This window comes from Giraffa tippelskirchi, chromosome 11 (assembly GCF_054371585.1).
Source record: "Giraffa tippelskirchi isolate mGirTip1 chromosome 11, T2T-mGirTip1v1.2.pri, whole genome shotgun sequence".
Lineage (NCBI taxonomy): Eukaryota > Metazoa > Chordata > Mammalia > Artiodactyla > Giraffidae > Giraffa > Giraffa tippelskirchi.
In genome coordinates this window covers 8111632-8131246 of record NC_137285.1, presented here as the reverse complement: position 1 = coordinate 8131246, position 19615 = coordinate 8111632, and the positions used below count along the sequence as shown (strand labels likewise).

The window sequence follows — 19615 nt, the reverse complement described above, 5'->3', positions numbered from 1 at the left end:
TCAAAGTCACAATGAGGTACCACCTCACACCAGCCAGAATGGCCATTATAAAAAGAACAAATAATAAGCGCCAGAGAGGGTGTGGAGAAAAGGGAACCCACCTACTCTGTTGATGGGAATGTAAATTGGAGCACCCACTATGGAAAACAATATGGAGATTCCTCAAAAAGCTAAAAATACAGTTGCCATATGACCCAGCAATCCCACTCCTGGGCCTATAACCAGAAAAGACGAAAACTCTAATTCAAAAACATAAATGCAACAATGTTCATAGCAGCACTATTTATAATAACCAAGGCACAGACGCAATCTAAGGGTCCACTGACAGATGAGTGGATAAGGAAGATGTTGTATATGTATATAAATGAGAATATTACTATGCCATAAAAAAGAATGAAGTAATGCCATTTACAGCAACATGGATGGACCTAGAAATCATACTAAGTCATACAGAGAAAGAAAATATTAAATGATATCTCCTATCTGGAATATAAGAAAAAAACCAATACATACAAACTGATTTCCAAAACAGAAACAGACCCATAGCCATAGAAAACAAACTTATGGTTAGCAAAGTGAAAGGAGAGGAGAGATAAATTAGAACTATGGGGTTAACAAATACACACTACTGTATATAAAATAGATAGCCAACAAGGACCTACTTGTTGTACAGCACAGGGAACTATACTCAATATGTTACAACCTATAACAGGAAAGAATCTGAAAAAGAATATATATCTATATCTGTCTGTCTGCGTCTATCTCTGAATTACTTGGTTGTACACCTGAAACTAACACAGTATTATAAATTAACTATACTTCAATTTTAAAACAAAGAAAGCAGTGATTCAAACAGGATCTGTCACACAGTACTATGCAAATGTCCTGTCACCAAGCACGTCTTATTAATATAACTGGGGAAACTGAGGCTCAGAGAAGCAAATGACTTGTTCAAGGTCACACGGCTGAGAAGCAGCTGATCCGACCTTAAGCCACAGCCTCGGGACTCCAGTGTCCGCTCTTTCTCCTCCCTGGTCGGAGGCCCGCATTGGCAGCGCCCCTTGTCTGGGTCCTGTGTCCTGCCCCAGACATCAGGGTGGGATAACCCAGCCCCCACGACTTTGACCTGTCCTGTCTCTGTCCATGGAAGCCCGATGCCCTCTCCTAGAGCCTCCAGGGGTGTGGAAATAAACTGCAGAGCCTGAGAAATAAACTAAAAAATTAGCTCCACGCACCCAGTGTCCGGAGTCTGTGGCGGGCGTTGAATTATTCAGGCTGTTTGGGTGTGAGCTGTTAGTTTTCTGCTGCTTTTGCCTTGACGGCCGCCCTGACAGATTGATGGATGAGCCAGTAAAACACTCAGAGGCCAGGAGGAAAATTCTTAATCGTAACTCACTGGCAGGAGAGAGCGTTATTTTTCCTGCACTGGCAGCTCCGGAGGCTCAACCCGGCCCGGACCCTCCCCTGCCTTCTTCTAAGGAGGCTGGAGATGCCAATGGCAGAGTCACCTGGGCAACCACTTCAAGGAGGGCTCTGAAGAATGGGCCCTTCCTTCATTTACATTATGTTTGCATTTTCACAAAGGGAAGGGCAATCTACATAAAAGGCACAAGACCTTAAGTCTGGAGCTCTATGAATTTTCACCTTTGTGAACACAGTGTAACTAACCACTCAGATCAAGACATGAAACATTTCCTATTCTGGAAGTTTCCTTCATTCTCCTTTCCAGTCAATACATCTCTGCTCTCAGACAACGCCTAACCTGATCTCTGTCAGATTCATTTTGTCTTCTCTAGAGTGTCATACAAATAGAATCACAGAGATGATGTCTAGCTTCTTTCACTAGCCCTTTTTTTTGTGTGATTCATCCACGTCATTGCATATCTCAGTTGTTCATTTTTATTATTGAGTAGTGGAGAAGACTCTTGAGATTCCCTTGGACAGCAAGGAGATCAAAGCAGTCAATCCTAAAGGAAATTAACCCTGAGTTTTCACTGGAAGGATTGTTGCTGAAGCTCCAATACTTTGGCCACCTGATGCAAAGAGCCAACTCATTGGAAAAGACCCTGATGCTGGGAAAGATTGAAGGCAAAAGGAGAACAGGGTGGCAGAGGATGAGATGGTGAGATAGCAGCACTGGCTCAGTGGACATAAATTTGAGCAAACTCCGGGAGACAGTGGAGGACAGAGGAGCCTGGCATGCTGCAGCCCATGAGGTCGCAAAGAATTGGACACGACTTAGCAATTGAACAACAACAATTCCACTGTATGAATATACCACCATTTCCGGTATTAATATCTGTGCACGTCTTTGCATAGACATGTGTTTTTCTTTCTCTTGGGCATACACCTGGGAGAGAGATGGGCACACCTTAGGAAAGTACTTTAATTTTATCAGAAACAGCGGTATAATTTTCCAAAGTGCTTGCACCATTTTACAATCCATGCCAGGAGTATATGAGAGTTTCAGTTGTTTATATCTTCACCAACACTTGGTATTGCTAGCCTTTTCAATTTCAGCCGTTCTGATAGGGATGTAGTATCATCTCCTGGTGATTTTACTTTTTGTGTGACTAGTTTTCGTGCACTGGAGAAGGAAATGGCAACCCACTCCAGTATTCTTGCCTGGAGAATCCCAGGGATGGCGGAGCCTGGTGGGCTTCCGTCTATGGGGTCGCAGAGAGTCGGACACGACTGAAGCGACTTAGCAGCAGCAGCAGCAGCAGCAGCAGTTTTCGTGCACTTAGTGGTCATTTGCATATCTTTTTTTTTTTTGGCCACACTGCGTGGCTGGATATCAGCTCCCCAACCAGGGATTGAACCTGGGCCATAGCAGTGAAAGGCCTGGATGCTAACCACTAGGCCACTGGGGAACTCCCCGCATCTATTCTTTTGTGCAGCATCTTTTCAGCTCCACCTAGAGCCCGTGTAACTCTGCTTCTCTGCATGAGGTCTTCCTCCTGGACCTGAGAGCCTGCAGTGCAGTCTAGAGGTGTTACAGATGTAACACCCCAGGGGCAGTCTTCAAACTAGAAATGGAATTTTGTAGATAAACGACAGCTTCTCATCCCTCCAGATCTAAGGTGTGTTTCCCAAGGATGCTTAGAAGGGCTCCAAGGGGATGGAGCCCAGTAGCCCACCAAGGTCACCAGCTCACTCACACACCTTGTATTAGCTTTATCTTTTCCCCATCTCACTTCCCCATGCCCTTCCTTGTTCCTTCTGGGGTTGTCTCCCAAATAAACTGCATGTACCCAAGTCTTTGTCTCAGGATCTGCTTTGAGCATAACCCAAACTCAGATGGAAGATACCCCAGAGATGAACAAGAGGAGGAGGCTGCTATCTCCCCAGAATCTGGAGGATCACAGGCAGAGGATGGTGGAACTAGTGCCCCGGGGACCTGGGGGGACCTGGCAGAAGCTGGAATAACAGTGGGTTTTTTCGAGGAAACTGGTGCCTCTGAGGAGTTCAGCACTGTCTGACACATGCCCAAATTGGAGAAGGAAGAAGGGAAAGGGTCTAGTTCCTCTGTCCCCCACCCTCAAATCTCCTGCCAGAGTCTCCCATTAGAGGAGTCCAGACAGAATCCAGATGACCCGAGAGCCTGGAACATGCAGCTGACAGGGTCAGACCCCTGGGATTTAGAGCTGAGCCAGGAACAATGAGGCACGGTTACAGGGCACACAAGGCCAGACCCAGAAGGAAGCCAGTGGGCATGGGGTCCTCCTAGAGATGACCCACTCTCCTTTTCCAGTGGCCACCTACGCCAGCCCCAAGCATCATCCCCTTTACTGCTTTCTTCCACCCAAGGCTCTGAGTGGGACGCTTCTTCTCAATCACTTAGATCCTGAGCACGCCAGCTGTCCCTTTTTGCCCGGACACAAAGCGTGACCTGGAGCCCCTTCTTCCTGGGCACTGAGAAGTTTTGCTTCTTCCAGGGTGATGGGCTGCATAGATATCTTTTGTCTGCAAGATTAAAACCTACCCAGGTGGAAAATGGCAGACGGGGTGCCAAGCAAAAGGATCCCTTCCCTCTGCAGTGGGAAGGCAGTCTTCTGGGCCAGTGCCAGGGATGCCGGATGCTGCTGCTGGCAAGACCCGCCCTGGCAGATGGAGTTTACAGACCTTAGTGCCCTGCAAGGGAAATCAGACCGAGAAAAAAAAAATCCAGACTAGAGCCTGCCTGCTCATCCAGCCCTTCCAATAACAGGTCAGGTGACTCGGGCAAAATCATCTCAACTCCCCCAGCCTCTGCTTTGCCATCCATAAAATGGAATCCTGATACTCATTACTTTTCTCATGAAGTGTTGAATGGATTCATGTCCAGAGAAAGTACCTGTTCACAGGATGAAGGGAAAGAATCTTGCTTCTACCCCAGGACATTCTCCTGCTTAGAAAAGGAGAAGTGGAGGAGGTACACCGGGAAGTCCAGTTTGTCTCAGCACAGTCCCATGGCGGGAAAACCTCTACCATGGCCCCCAGGGATGAATGATCAATTAAGGAAGTGCTTAAAAGGGGCTTCCCTGGTGGTCCAGCAGTTAAGAATCTGCCTGCCGGGACTTTCCTTGTGGTCCAGTGATGGCGGGGGGTGGTCTACCTTGCAGTGCAGGGGACACAGGTTCAATCCCCGGCTGAGGAACTAAGATCTCACATGTCGCAGAGTGACTAAATCTTTGTGCCACAACTACCGAGCCTGTGCAACCCAAATAAAACATGACGAAGTTTAAAAAAAAAAAACAAAAGAACCCTCTTGCCAATGCAGGAAACACGGGTTCGATCCCTGGTCTGGGAAGATTTCACATGCCGCTGAGGAACAGCCCGTGCACAGCTACTGAGCCCGGACTCTAGAGCCCGGGAGCCACAGCTACAGAAGCCCACATTGTGCTGCAAATACCGAAGGCCCTGCGCCACAGAGCCCGTGCTTTGCAACAAGAGAAGCCGTTACAACGAGAAGTCCAAGCACTCAACAGAGAGTGGCCCCCACTCACCCCAAATAGAGAAAGCCCACGCATAGTAACGAAGATCCAGAGCAGCCAAAAATAAATAAATCAATAAAATGTTAAAAAAAAAAAAAAGGAATTAGGCCATGTCCATAATTTCCCCTTGATTTAGAAGCAAATCCAAATAAGCAAAATTTTTTAAAAAAGAAGGTGCTTGACAAATGTTTGCTAAATGTGTGAATATATCAATGCCAGCCCCAACCCCTTTTTCTGTCAGATCTAAATGAATATTGGGCAGTGCAAGCTCCTAGGTCTTGCCCCAGCCCTTCCCACCTAACCTCCTTTCCTGCTGCTCCCTACTCGGCAGCCTGATGCCTGCTGTGGCCTGTGGTCTCACCCTCCTGCTGCTGGTGACTTTGCTACCTTCCTCTCCAGAAGGCCACGGCTTCTGTCACAGTCCCTCGAGTTCTGAACCACTACCCTCACGCCCCCCACTTTTTCTGCCCTTGTCCAGGCCACCACCTCAGGCCTCGGGACTCCTCTGGCCCATCCATGGTGCCTGACAGCTTGGTTAAGTGGAAGGATTGCAGCGGGCTTCCCTGGTGACTCAGCGGTAAAGAACCCACCTGCCAACGCAGGAAACTCAGGTTCGATCCCTGGGTTGGGAACATTCCCCTGGTGGAAGAAATGGCAACCCACTCCAGTATTCTGCCTGGGAAATCCCATGGACAGAGGACCCTGGCGGGCTACAGTCCGTGGAGCTGCAAAGAGTTGAAAACGACTTAGTGACTAAATAACATCAACAAGGGGTTGCATGGGGCACATGGGGCACAGCATAAGCAAGGGGCCCAGCGTGGGAACCAGTGGGGCCTAAACAGAGAGCAGGGAGGTGACAGACCTGATTAAAGAGGTGGGTAAGTTCCCAAGCACCTGTGCTGTGCCAGGCATGGTGCCAAGCTCATTACACACATTCTCATTTAAGCTGCTTATGTGTCTCATGACCTCTGCTTATGTAGCTAAATTCCAGGCTCTGGAGTCAGACAGCCTGGGCTCAAAGCACAGCTCCCCCATCTCCTGGTGGACTGAGCTTGTAAGAACTTAACCTTGCCGCCCCTCAGTTTCTCCAGATGGAGCGCTGGGGACCTAGTACCTACTCATGGGATTCTTATGAGAATTAGGAGTTAATACACGGCAAGTGCTTAGAACAGGGTCAGCCACTCAGTCACTGCTCTGGGTGTGTCTGCGCTCAGTCAAGTCTGACTCTGAAGCCCCATGGACTGTAGGCCGCCAAGCTCCTCTGTCCATGGGATTTCCCAGGCAAGAATATCGGAGCGGGTTGCCATTTCCTCCTCCAGGGGATCTTCCCGACCCAGGGATTGAACCCACGTCTCTTGCATCACCTGCTTGGTAGGTAGATTCTTTACCACTAGTGCCACCTGGAAAGCCCTCACTGCTCAGCAGACATTAGTTATCATCAGGGTCTCTGGACTTGTGCGGTCCAAGATGGCAGCCACCAGCCACAGGCAGCTAATTTAAATGAATTAAAATTCAGTAAAACTCACAAGTTACATCCTCATCAGATTAACCACGGTTCAAGTGCTCAATAGCCCGTGTTTTGGAGAGCACAGGTGTAGGAGGTCTCCATCACTGCAAAGTTCTCTTAGATGGAGCTCCTTCAGAGGATGCATGAGAAACTCGTAAGAGTGGTTACAGCTGGGTGGGTAGGGGGAGAACCTGGAGATGGTGGGGAGACAGGTGAGAGACTTTCTTCTTTTGTACATTTGGAGCTTTTGTTTTATCATGAGTACTTATTACTGAGCCAAAACACAAAAGCAAAACACAACGTATTAAGCAAACATTTTGATAGAAGAGGAGAAACTGAGGCTCAGAGAAGACCCAGGAGAAGCGCTGGAAAGAGGAGGGTCCAAGGCTGGAAGCTCCTGTCTGACCATGAGCTTGAGCCTTTGAACACCAGGCAGCTGGAATGCGGATTCTAAGGGAAGTGGGGAAGTCCCAGAGGCAGGCGATGTTTCCAAGGGTCCAGCCCTGGAGACTCCCAGGACCTGCGTCCCTCATTTAGTCCTGAACAAAGACCACCCTGCAATGCCCCTTAGAAGGATGTTGGACTTGTGGAGCCCACATTACAGGGACTGTGGAAAACCTCTGGTGTCAGGGTACGCTGGTTCAAGTCTAGGCTCCACTAAATTGCTGTGATCTTGTGCCTTGGTCTTCTCACCTGGGAAATGGGGCAATCACTGTTCCACGTTCATAGGGCTGTTGCCAAGATGAAGGGCTTGGCTCACAATATGGGTGAGTTAATTATTATTGGGCTTCCCTGGTGCTCAGTGGTGAAGAATCCACCTGCCAATTCAGGAGCCACAGGAGATGCAGATTCGATTCTTGGGTCGGGAAGATTCCCTGGAGAAGGAATTAGCAACCCATTCCAGTATTCTTGCAGGGACAGAGCAGTCTGGCCAGGCTACAGTCCATGGGGTCGCAGAGTCAGACACGACTTAGCAATGACTATTTTATTAAACTTTTCAAGCTGGCCTCTGAAGAAGGAAGACAGGAAAGGGGAGCCATTGGTGGGCCTCCTCTTCCCACAATCCTGGGCAGGGCAAACGGAGGAGGGAGGAGGCAGCCTGAAATCCTGTTACCAACTGTGCCCATTCCCTGGCATGTTCCCTTCAGCCTTGCAAAGCGTGGCCAGAGAAACACATACTTCTGACAACAAAGGCTGTGGTGGAAGACGCGAGCGGCCTGGAGGGGGATTTACGGGCTGTTGCATGGGTGTTCTCAGGTCTCCCCAACAGTCCCAAGGTGAAGTGGCCATTTCCCATCTGCCATTCATCTTGCAAATAAACGCCTGAAGTCGTCGCAGCTGGGAGTTTTCCTATTAATTAATTGTGGCTTCAGAACTGAGTTCAGAGCCCATTAGGCAGGACCCTTGCAGGTGGTGGGCGCTACGTGCAGCCCGCCATGGCCCTGGTATACCGGTGGATGATGCTCAGGGCTCCCCGCCAGCTTCATACAGGACTCATGAAGCCCAAGGGGATGAAGAGGGGACTGCAAAGCTGGAGAACAGTGCGGCTTCACGGAGTGATCTTGGGGGTGTGAGAGAATGTGAGATTTGGGAGAGAGGGTTCAAGTCCAGGCCCGCCCCCCCACACACACACCTTGTCAGAACTTGGTCACTGCCCCCTCTGCATCTGATTCTTTATCTTTAAAATGGAGATGATACCAGTGCTTAGTAGGGCTTCACTGGTGGCCCAAATGGTAAAGAATCTGCCTGCAATGCAGGAGACCCAGGTTCGATCCCTGGGTTGGGAAGATCCCCTTGAGAAGGAAATGACAACCCACTCCAGTAATCTTGCCTGGAGAATCCCCATGGACATAGCAGCCTGGTGGGCTACAGTCCATGGGGTCACAAAAGAGTTGAACACAACTTAGTGACTAAACCACCACTACCAGTGCTTAGTACTGAAGGTTACTCTGAGTATCACATGAGCGCTACCATTATCGTGAGCAGCATTTACTCTGATCTAGGATGTGACTACTGGGTTCTAGAAGAATCTTTTCTTCAAATCCCAATCCCATCTGCTATAGGACAGCTGAAATATCCCCCTTCATGCTCTCTCAAAAATATATATTCCAACACACTGGCGACAGAGGATGAGATGGTTGGATGACATCATTGACTCAATGGACATGAGTTTGAGCAAATTTGGGGAGACAGTGGAGGACAGAGGAGCCTGGCATGCTGCAGTCCATGGGGTCACAAAGAGTCAGACACAACTGAGTCACTGAACAACAACAAACATGCTGAGCTGTGATCCATCACTGACAGCCCAGGGTAATACAGCATTGAAGACCTAGGTTGTTTGGGGGTAGAGATGGCAGAAACTAGGAGGCACTGGGAGCCCAGGGTGGGGTGTCGGGAGAGAGGACCCCCTGACACATGTAACAGGTTTTACAGCTTCTATAGGATGCACACTGGTTGGCTTATCTGCTCACTTCCCAATTCTAGAAGGCCAACGGGCATCTGTTGATGTCTCCTTGCTGCTGTTCCAGCCATCACTCTGAGCACATCATCACTTCCCCCACCACGTCTCAGGATATCTGCTCGGTGCCGCCTCTTGCAAATGTCCCCTCCATGTCTCAGAGCCTTCTCCAAAGCATTACCGTGTGACATCCTCATTTGTTCAACCAACCATCTCATCAATGAACTGACCATCTAACTGTGAAACCAACCACCAACCAACAGACTAATCAGTCAATTAATCAACCAATTAGCCAACTGATCAGTGAACGAGTCAACCAGCCAACCAGCTACTCAACCATTCAATGAGCAGCAAATGAATCATCCAATCCCACAAACCAACCAACCGAATAAGTACTGACCAAAAAAATCAAGCAAAATTTACTAGTTTTGGGCAAATCCTCAAAATAAGACTCTGGCCCAGGGCAAGGGCTATGCCTCCTGTTTGGGCTTTCAGCAACCCTCCTGCTTAAGGAACCTCAACTTTGCACTAACTCCCTGGGTAACCCAGGGCCAGACATTATCCCTTCTGAGGCTGACTACAGTTTGGCCAACTGGGTTCCTGGGGGCCCAGGCTTCCATGCAAGGGACCTGGGGCTCCCTTGGGAGGCAAGAGGTAGCCATGTAGGTAGGGACTAGGATTGTCATCTCTGCTTTCACCTTTTATCTGTTTTGTGCATTGGGACTTTGTATAAGACTTTATATGAAAAAGTCTTGGATGTTTTAAAAACCATTTTTAAATGTTTATAAACCGCTGCATTGGTTTTCAGCTCTAAGGGGGCTGTACCGTTGTGGTTGTAGGGAATGCTCGAAGGAAACCTGGGCTCCAGACCTAGAGTTTCCAGGAAGAACTTGTGGGTTAGCAGTGATTTCCTTAGTTGGTTGGAAAGCACAGAGGCAGCCCTCTGTATCTCTCCAGGACGTGGGACTGCTGAGTTCGGGGACACGGCAGCTGGAACCCAATGTACTTAGAAGCATTCAGAGACCACATAGCAGTGAATAGCTGAGTATAAACAACCACTAAATGCATCTCCTTACTTGTTTCCAAGCACAGCTGCTTACCACGATCCGACAGGCCGTTGTAGTTTCCAAACACCCTCAGCAGGGCGTGGGAGGTCCTCGGACTCGGCACCCATAGGAGCTGACTCCAAAGCATCTGATCCCAGTCGGCGACTGCCCTTCTGCCTGGTTCTCGAGTTGCCCCTGCGGTAGGGACACAGAGCCAGGGTGTGCATCACAACACCCCGTGGATCAGTCCCCAGAGGCCCCGAGTGGGCCGTGCAGCTGGGGCTCCGCAGGTGCTCCAACTAACCCTCCATAAAGTGAAAAAGCAGCCAAAGAGTTCCCAGGGCTTCCACCGTGGCAGAGAAAGCCAGGCCTCAAGGGCTCAGGCGCTGGGCTGAATCTCAACTTGCTGTGAGACCCTGGACAGGTCACTTTGTCTTTCTGAGCCTCTATTTTTCCTCTTCTGTGTAAAATGGGGCCGGTCAGAGGTTACCACTGAGAGGCTACAACAAAGATTGGAGTTCCTGCGTGCCACAACTAAGACCCAGCGCAGTCAAATAAACAAAGATTTTTTAAAAAGTAGGATGCCTCTTCGTTTCCTGGGATCCTCACTTTCCAGACGAACCAACTGGCTGAGCAGGGGGACTTTGATGGGAGCAGGGCTTGTAATTCAGGTTTCTAAGTCCATGTCTCTTTCCATAACCCCACGTTGGGCTGCACGCTGCAGGCCCGCGAGCCTTGTAGTTGTCTAGCCTCCAGAGTGAAGAAAGAGTCCGGAGACAGAGACATCCATGGTTCGTTGGAAAGAAGACCTTACACGTCCGGAGCCAGGTCTTGGAGCAACAGATCTCTGTACGCAGCAGGCGCTGATCGCTACAGGGTGACCATCTTCTCCATTGGGGCGGGGCGAAGGACGCTACCGCTTAAGGGGGGGAACTGACGTCATCTCGGTTACCAGGGCAACCAGCCACTTGGACACGTGCTCCTCACAGTCCCTCAGGTTAATACCAGCTCGAGGGCAGGTGTTTCCTTTTAGTACACTAGCAGGTGGAGCCTTTCGGGGCTAAGGATTAGAACCAGCACTAGCGGGGGCAGGGGCAAGCACAGGCTGGGGGACCAGAGAAGGTGCAGTGAAGGAGGGGCTGGTTGAGCAGGGGAGGTGCAGAGAACAGGAGAGCAAGCACCTTGAGTGGCCTGACCGTACACCCTGGGTTGTTTTTTTGTTCCCTTCCACTGGATGTTTATTTTCCAGGTAAAATAGGGTCAGTTGTGACTGGGAAAGCTCGCGTCTGTTGTTCATTTGCTTAGATACGTCCAACTCTTTGTGGCTCCATGGACTGCAGCAAGCTAGGCTTCCCTGTCCTTTACTATCTCCCGGAGCTCGCTCAAATTCACGAGTCGGTGATGCCATCCCACCATCTCATCCTCTGTCGTCCCCTTCTCCTCCTGCCTTCAATCTTTCCCAGCATCAGGATCTTTTCCAATGAGTCATTTCTTTGCATCAGGTGGCCAAAGAATCGGAGCTTCAGCTTCAGCATCCATACTTCCAATGAATATTCAGGATTGATTTCCTTTAGGATTGACTGGTTTGATCTCTTTGCTGTCCAAGGGACTCTCAAGAGTCTTCTCTAGTACCACAGCTTGAAAGCATCAGTCTGGTTCTGTCCAAGCACCCAGGGATGACTCCGGGGGCCTCTTGATCCACTCAGCACACTCCCTGACTTCTTAGCCATGCCTCCCACCCCAGCAGGGTGCGGGCTGAGATCTTTCCCGGGTTCATCAAACATCCCCAGCTCATCTGCCCACTGATCCGAGGGGCTATCATTTATCCCAAAGCATCACCGGGAGTTTCTGATTTATTGCTGATGGGTCAGCTGTGTTCTTTAGACAGTTTATGGTTGTGCCATTAAATTTTCAGAGATTAAGAGCATGATGGGGAAGATAAATGTAGTGATTCTGGGGATCCTGGGAGATCAATTCCTAGGAGAGGCCCCCACACCCCTTCATGCTCATGTCACAAGTCCCTTTCTGCTGCTTTCATGATGAAAGGCATCCTGTGAGGAGATTTGCTCCCAGAACAGAAGGAGGTCCATTCCTGGAGTTACAGGGTAGTCTCATGCTAGTATCATGAATATTTGAATCAGAGAATCACAGATGGTTAGAGCAAGATGAGCTCTTAAAACCATGTAGTCCAGCCCTCATTTTACTGATAAAGAAGCTGAGGCCCCGGTGGGGAAGTGACCTAACCAGGAGCATTCAACCAGAAGGCTGTATCCTGACTCTATTTTTCCAGTCCTCCTTTTGTGGCATCAGGATGCTCTTCTTCTAGAGATGGGGATTAGCTTCGTAGTGGAGGAAAAGGGGATCTCACATCTTCCTCAGAACCTGCACCACCTTACAGGAAAAGAAGCTGAGGTTCAGAGAAGATATCTGACCTCCTGAGCATTAATTTCACTGAGACCCCTCAGTTTTGCATGGCTTCCCTAGCACCTACCTCAGTGCTTAGAATAAAACAGGTGCTATAAATACTTGTTGAATGAGTGTGTGAGTGAATGAATAAATGAGTGAATGTTTATCAGCAGATCTGGAACTAGAACTAAAACAAACAAAAAAAAGCCTGCATTTGGTGCTGGGGAGGGTATGGAGAAAAAGAAACCCTCCCACACTGTTGGTGGGAATGCATGTTGGTGTAGTCACTGTGGAAAACTGTATGGAGCTTCCTGAGAAAACTAAAACTAGAATTACCATATGATCCAGCAATCCCACTCCTGGGCATATATGCAGACAAAATTCCAATTCAATTCCAATTCATAGGGGTCCAATACATGCACCCCTATGTCCATAGCAGCACTATCCACGATAGCTGAGACATGGAAACAACCTAAATGCTCATAGACAGATGAATGGATAAGGAAGATGTGTTACATATGTCAAATGGAATATTACTCAGCCATAAAAAAGAAAGAAATAATACCATTTGCAGAAACATGGATGCAATGAGAGATTATCATACTAAGTGAAGCAAATCAGAAGGAGAAAGACGAATAACAAATGATACAGCTTATACATGGAATCTAAAACATGACACAGGGAATTCCCTGGTGGTCCAGTGCTTACGACTCAGCACTTTCACTGCTGAGGCCCAGATTCAATCCCTGGTTGGGGAACTAAGATCCCCAAGGCCTAACAGAGTGGTCAAAAATAATAATAAAATAAAACATGACACAAATGAACCTGTCTATGAAACACAAACAGAATCATGCACATAGAGAACAGACTGATGGTTGCCAAGGGGAGGGGAGTTGGGTGAGGGCTGGAGTGGGAGGTTGGGGTTAGCAGATAAACGCTTTCATATAGAGAATGGATAAATAACAAGGTCCTACTGTATAAGGCAGAGAACTGTAGTCAGTACCCTATGATAAACCATAATGGAAGAGAATATATAAAAAGGAATGTGTTTGCTGTACAGCAGTAATTAACACAATGCTGTAAATCAACTATACTTCAATTAAATCAAAAAAAGAAAAGCCTGTATTTGGGCTCAGTGGCCAATTTCGGCAACGGCAGCTGCATGGCTTCGGAGCCTGTCCTGTTTTGTGTGTCTCCCATATGGTAATGAGCAGCAGGTGGGGAACTGGAATTCCCACAGGTGGAAACTGCCTCCCACACAGTGGAAATTTCCATCTAAGGGCTTTAAATGTCCCAAGAGAAATTAAAAAAGGATTCAACAGACCCCACAATGCTTAGCTTTGTGCAGATAACCCCCTCTCTCCCCTTTTAGGTAAACACCCCTGCCAGAGAAGTTACTCTGAAGGCTCCAAATGCTAACACAGACTCCTAGAGATAGATCTGAAATAGACCTGAAAGTCAAAGATGTAGCCCAAGAGGGAGGCAGAGCCTGATCACTGGAGTAGGGTGGGGAGGCTGGAGATGGATTAGAAGCAAGAGCCTCTGGAGTCAGGGGAGGATGGTTGGAGGGAAGGATGGGGCTCCTTCTCTCTTTCTTTTTTTTTGACTGTGCCATGCAGCCTGCAAGAGCCGAGTTCCCCAACCAGGGATGGAACCCACGCCCCCTGTATTGGGAGTCTTACCCACTGAACCTCCAGGAAAGTCCCTGGGGGCTCCTTCTCGTTATGGACCATGCCTGGGTGATTTCAACCCATTACCTGGGGGAAGACCCTGCCCCAGCAGAAGCTACAAACCAGTTCTTGAAATAGGAACACAAAGTCTGTTGAAATGATAGCATTGGGTTCTAATAGATCTAATTCCCTGAGACGTTGTTCAACGAAACAGACATTTTCTGAGCACCCACTGTGTGCTGCGCTCTGCCCACGGCTCTAGGCGGGGTTGCCTACAGTAAAGAGAACAGGTTCTAGAGCCAGACTGTCCAGGTCTGAGTCCCGGCTCTGCCTCTCACTAGCTGAGTGACTTGAGTGAGTCACGTAATGGAACCTTGATTTCCTTATCTGTAAAGTAGAGGCTTCTCCGGTAGCTCAGTGGTTAAGAGTCCGCCTGCAATGAAGGAGACTTGGTTTCGATCCCTGGGTTGGAAAGATCCCCTGGAGGAGGAAATGGCACCCCACTCCGGTCTTCTTGCTTGTTAAATCCCTTGGAGAGAAGAGCCTGGCAGGCTACAGTCCATGGGGTCTCAGAGAGTTGGACATGACTGAGCGACTAAACAACGAACAACAGAAGTGGGACTGATAGCCATTCCCACCTCACAGGGTAGCGGTGAGGACTAAACGCAATAATACACATAAAGCACTTAGCATGGTGTCAGCACATAGTATGTGCTCAGTAAGTATTGGTGCTAAGACATTCATGGAGCGATACAAGCGGAGCTGGGGGGACCAGAACTCTCTAATTACAAGGGCATTCAGTCTCTGCTTGCAGGACCTTACTTCCCTTCAAAATTTCTCCCAGCGATTTCTGGGGGTCTTCAGGGGTACTTCCCTTGGCATTCTAGAAATTGTCCACTCACATTCTCCGCTCTGAGCCCTATGTGGACATCCCCAGCCACAGGCCATTTAATTTCCCAGGTACTTCCTCCAGTCCCCTCTCTCAGAGGTTATGCATTGGCAGTCTTCACTTCCTTTGTGGTTCCCAAGACATAGTTGGATGGATGGCACGATGTTTCAAAACAATTTGAGCCAACTTCTATAAGCCAGGAGATTTCCTCTTGAAACAAAATGTATTTTTAGATATTTGATATTTTCAAAAACCAAAAGGAAACCCTAGCACATCGTCCAGAAATGGGTCTGTATTTCTGGTTGGCAGTGAAACTGAGTAGCTGCCAACCTTTTCTGGGGGGGGCACGGAGACAGAGTGTCCATTTGTCCCTTGTCCCCAAGGCCGCTTCTACTAACACCACCCCCAAGTCCACCAGTTCCTGTGGCCAGCCTGGCCTCGGCAAGCATTCCTGTCCCCTGATCCATTCCTTTCTGGCCCTGCGGAATGGATCAGGGCTGACCCCACTGCCCTCTCCCCACAAATTCACTGCCCTGGGGGTCAGCTCCGAAGACCTCTTGCTCAGGCTTTCCTGGCAGTCCAGTGGCTAAGACTCTGAGCTTTCAATGCAGCGGACACCAGTTGGATCTCTGGTCAGGGATCTAAGATCCTAAGTGCCGTGAGGCACAGCCAAAAAATTAAAAAGTGACTCCTGCTTTGGAGCCATAGCAATACAGGGAAGAAAAACAAAAAAGACCCCCTTTTCCAACTTCCACCCCATACCTCGCCCTTGGAGTACTGACTGCAAAACAGGCACAATTGATTTGCCAAGGACGGAGGACTAATTAGAAACGAAGGCTCGCAGCAGGAGAGCCTCCGAGGCCGTTTTGATCTCCGAAGCCCCTTGAATTTCTCTGCCTTTGTTCTGGCCCCAGGTGGGGGACTCCACAGGCAGTGAGGTGCTGCTGCCTTGCAGATGGTTTTGTCTTTATGACAACCATCCACTCATCACCCCGTCTCCATCCGCTTCCCTTCTCTTTCTTCCTGAGATCTCCCCCGCACTCCAGGGATGCGTGTGGGGTGGCGCTTGGAGGAATTTTAGGGTCTGGGGGACACAGATCCACACCTGACAGGTGGCAAGAGGGCATTTTGTTCCTTTCCTGTGGTTTGTTCTCACCTCCAGATGATGCTCAGGACTGTCCCTGGTGGAGAAACGGTGGGGAGAAGCTGAGGGCTGAGAGGTTTCCTTCAGAACCTTGCCACCCACCTCTGGTTCTCAGTCCTGCAGTGACACAAGGAAGTGCTTTAGAAAGGCAGGCTCTTGGGCCCCAGCCCAGACGTGCTGAATAAGAATCTGAATTTTAATCAAATCCCCCAGGCAACTCGTGTGACCAGGACACCTTTCATCTTTGCCTGGGCTCTGTGCTTCCCTAGTGTTTCTTTATATGTGTGTGCGTATATATATACATTCAATACAATATATATATATATTCGATCTTCCCAACCCAGGGATCAAACCCGCATCTCCTGTGGCTCCTGTATTACAGGCATATTCTTTACTTCTGAGCCACTGGGGAAGCCCTGAGGGTCAGCTCCAAAGACCTCTTGCTCAGGCTTTCCACTTGCTTAGGCTTGTCCACTGACATTCTCCTGCTCTGAGTCCCATGTGGACATCCCCAGCTGCAGGCCATTTAATTTTCCAGGTAATTCCTCCAGCAGTAAAGAATATACCTGCAATACAGGAGCTGCAGGAAATGTGGGTTTGATCCCTGGGTCGGGAAGTTCCCCTGGAGAAGGAAATGGCAACCAGCTCCAGGATTCTTGCCTGGAGAATCCCATGGACAGAGGAGCCTGGAGGGCTACAGTTCATAGGGTTGCTAAGAGTTGGACATGACTGAAGCAACTTGGCACACACGCACGCATATACATATATATATATATAAATTTGTTTTTGGCTGTGCTGGGTCTTTGTTTTCTCTAGTTGCAGGGAGCAGGGGATACTCTTCCTTGCAGTGCATGAGCTTCTCACTGCAGTGACCTCTCTTATTGCAGAGCACAGGCTCTAGGGCGCCCAGGCTTTGGTAGTCGTGACATGTGGGCTCAGTAGCTGCTGTCCTCAGGCTCCAGAGCACAGGCTCAGTAGTTGTGGAGCATGGGTTTAGTTGCTCCATGGCATGTGGGATCTTCCTGGACCGAGGATTGAACCTGTGTCTCCTGCACTGGCAGGTAAAGATTCTTTACCACTGAGCCACAAGGGAAGCCCTGTAGGTGATTCTTAAATGATCTGCTTCTCATCACCTTCCACCCTGCCGATCGCCTGCCCTGTAGAAGGTGCTCAGTAAATTTTTCTAGGTTTGAATCTTCCATAGGACTGGGTTTCTTCAGTGGTTCTCAGCCTTGGCCACATATTGGACTCCTCTGGGGAGCTTCCCAGGTGGCATAGTGGTGAAGAACCCGCCTGCCAATGCAGGAGAAGTAAGAGATGCAGGTTCGATCCCTGGATCAGGAAGATCCCCCAAAGGAGGAAATGGCAACTCGCTCCGGTATTCTTGCCTGGAAAATCCCAGGGACAGAGGAGCCTGGCGGGCTACAGTCTGGGGGGTCACAAAGAGTCGGATATGATTGAGCATGCACGCATGTACACACAGGAGAGATTTAAACTTTACTGGTCACCAGACTGCCCCCCCCACCCCGCCCAGGGAGTCTAACTTAATGGACTGGGCATAACTTGATTGTGCCTGGGTGTCTCCTGGGCTTGCACACTTGTAAACTTCCCAGAGTTCCAAGGGCAGCCCTGACTGAGATCCACTATGTTGGTGCCTACGATAAAAGTTCTCTGTGGTCAAAATCACTCTTTCAAATCCCACAGGGAGGCTGGTGTTGGAGACCCTCTCAGCATTCCTGTTTCTCCTCAGTGTTGGGGTTGGATAGCCGTTTCCCCATTGAAGAACAGATGCCCTTGCTGGCTTGCATTTAGGCTCAAGACACGAAACACATATCTTTGAATCCAAGGACCACACTTGGGTGGCGGCACCGGGGTGAGATACTCACTTTGGGAGGGGTATGTGGGCATGAAAGCTCATCCATGTACATGGACATACCTGCCCTTTCACCCCTCTCTCCTCCCACCTCCTTTAATTTCTGTTCCTGCTTTAGATTGCAACTTGATGGTCACTTCCTCCAGGAAACCTTCCCTGATCACCTATAGGATAGGCAAGTTCCTTTTGTTACTTGCTTTCGAAGGATGGTGCTCTCTTCTGAGCACATTTGGCAATTAGGTACTCCAGCAGGGACGGGGGAGCCTGGTGAGCTGCCATCTATGGGGTCGCACAGAGTCGGACATGACTGAAGCGACTTAGCAGCAGCAGCAGCAGCAGCAGGTGAGCCTAGGCTTCACGTCTGTCGCCCCCTCCTGGACAGGAGGCTCGCTGCCGTCCTTGGTATTTCCAGGGCATATTGCAGAGGCTGTGTAAACACTGCAATGGATGGTTGAATGAATGAGTGAGTGAATGAATAAATGCAACTCCACATACGCAAACGGTTGAGGTGCCACAGTTGGGGGAAGGGTTCTTCCTTTCTACACAGCTTCTATGAAGACAGGGTTTATCCAATTACCAGAAGGTATTCGGTCAAACCTGTGGTGTGCAGTGAGGCATAGCTGTGTTTCTTAGGCCTTTAATTTTCCAATAATTAGACTTTCAGGCACATAGGTCTAGTGGTTTGAATATGATTCACTTATATCTCTGTTGCTACAGAAACTGCATACGTAAGCCCTCAAAAACCTGCTTTAATCGTGTTGGGCTACTGTGAATGTGTGCTATTTAGGTAACTTGCAATATACTTTCAGGGCAATATAATTACATGGCTGGGTTATTTTTAATTTCATGGGGCAGTGTTTCTCAAGCCTCAATCATTTCAATGCCACCTTTTTTATTTTTGCCCTGGTTGTATACCACCTCTATGGTGTCATGAATTAAATATTTTTCTTTTAATTTACTCATTTAAAAGTGTGATTAAAGGTACTCATTTAAGAAAATCAGTAAATGTAGCTCAAAAGGAAAATTTATATGAGTACAGTAAACAGAAAACCAGTTATCACTTTCCTCAAATGGAAGGTAAATATGTAAATATTCCCAACCCCCATAAACAATAAAACAGTTATTACATGTTAACTGGATACTGTTGCCTGCAGGCTCTGAGCCTGAAGACTGCTCTTTCTTTGTTATGGAAGGAAATTAGCAAGTTTTGGAGAATATGTTAAAAACAGGTGGACAGCATCAGATGGACATTTTCTCCTGAGTGTAGTTAGAAGGGTTGAAAGAGAATTGGAAAGAATAATTTTCTCATGTTGTGATTCCACACATATTTAGTGCCTAATTCAAATTATAGGGTATTATGTATAGAATGGATAAACAACAAGGTCCAACTGTATAGCAGAGGGAGCTACATCCAACATCCTGTGATAAACCATAATGGAAAGGAATATTAAAAATGTATACATATGCATAACTAAATCACTTTGCTGTACAGCAGAATTTAACATGACATTGTAAATCAAATACACTTCAATTTTTAAAAAAACATCCACTGATAAATCACAAGTACCTTGGAGGTGTAACTGCCCAGGGTTGGAACCTTACCACTTGTTTGCTCTGTGACCTTCAGCAAAGCACTTCACTTCTCT

The 19615-nt window shown here is 48.4% G+C and overlaps 1 long non-coding RNA gene across 1 annotated transcript in view; it reads right to left on the bottom strand.

The window, feature by feature from the left end:
• LOC145526708 (uncharacterized) overlaps window positions 1-10933 on the bottom strand; it is a 97724-nt gene extending 86791 nt beyond the window's left edge. Inside the window, exon 1 of the long non-coding RNA XR_014069106.1 lies at window positions 10042-10933. This is a non-coding gene — a long non-coding RNA (uncharacterized LOC145526708). The remainder of the gene's footprint in view (window positions 1-10041) is intronic.
• Window positions 10934-19615: the final 8682 nt, after the last annotated feature.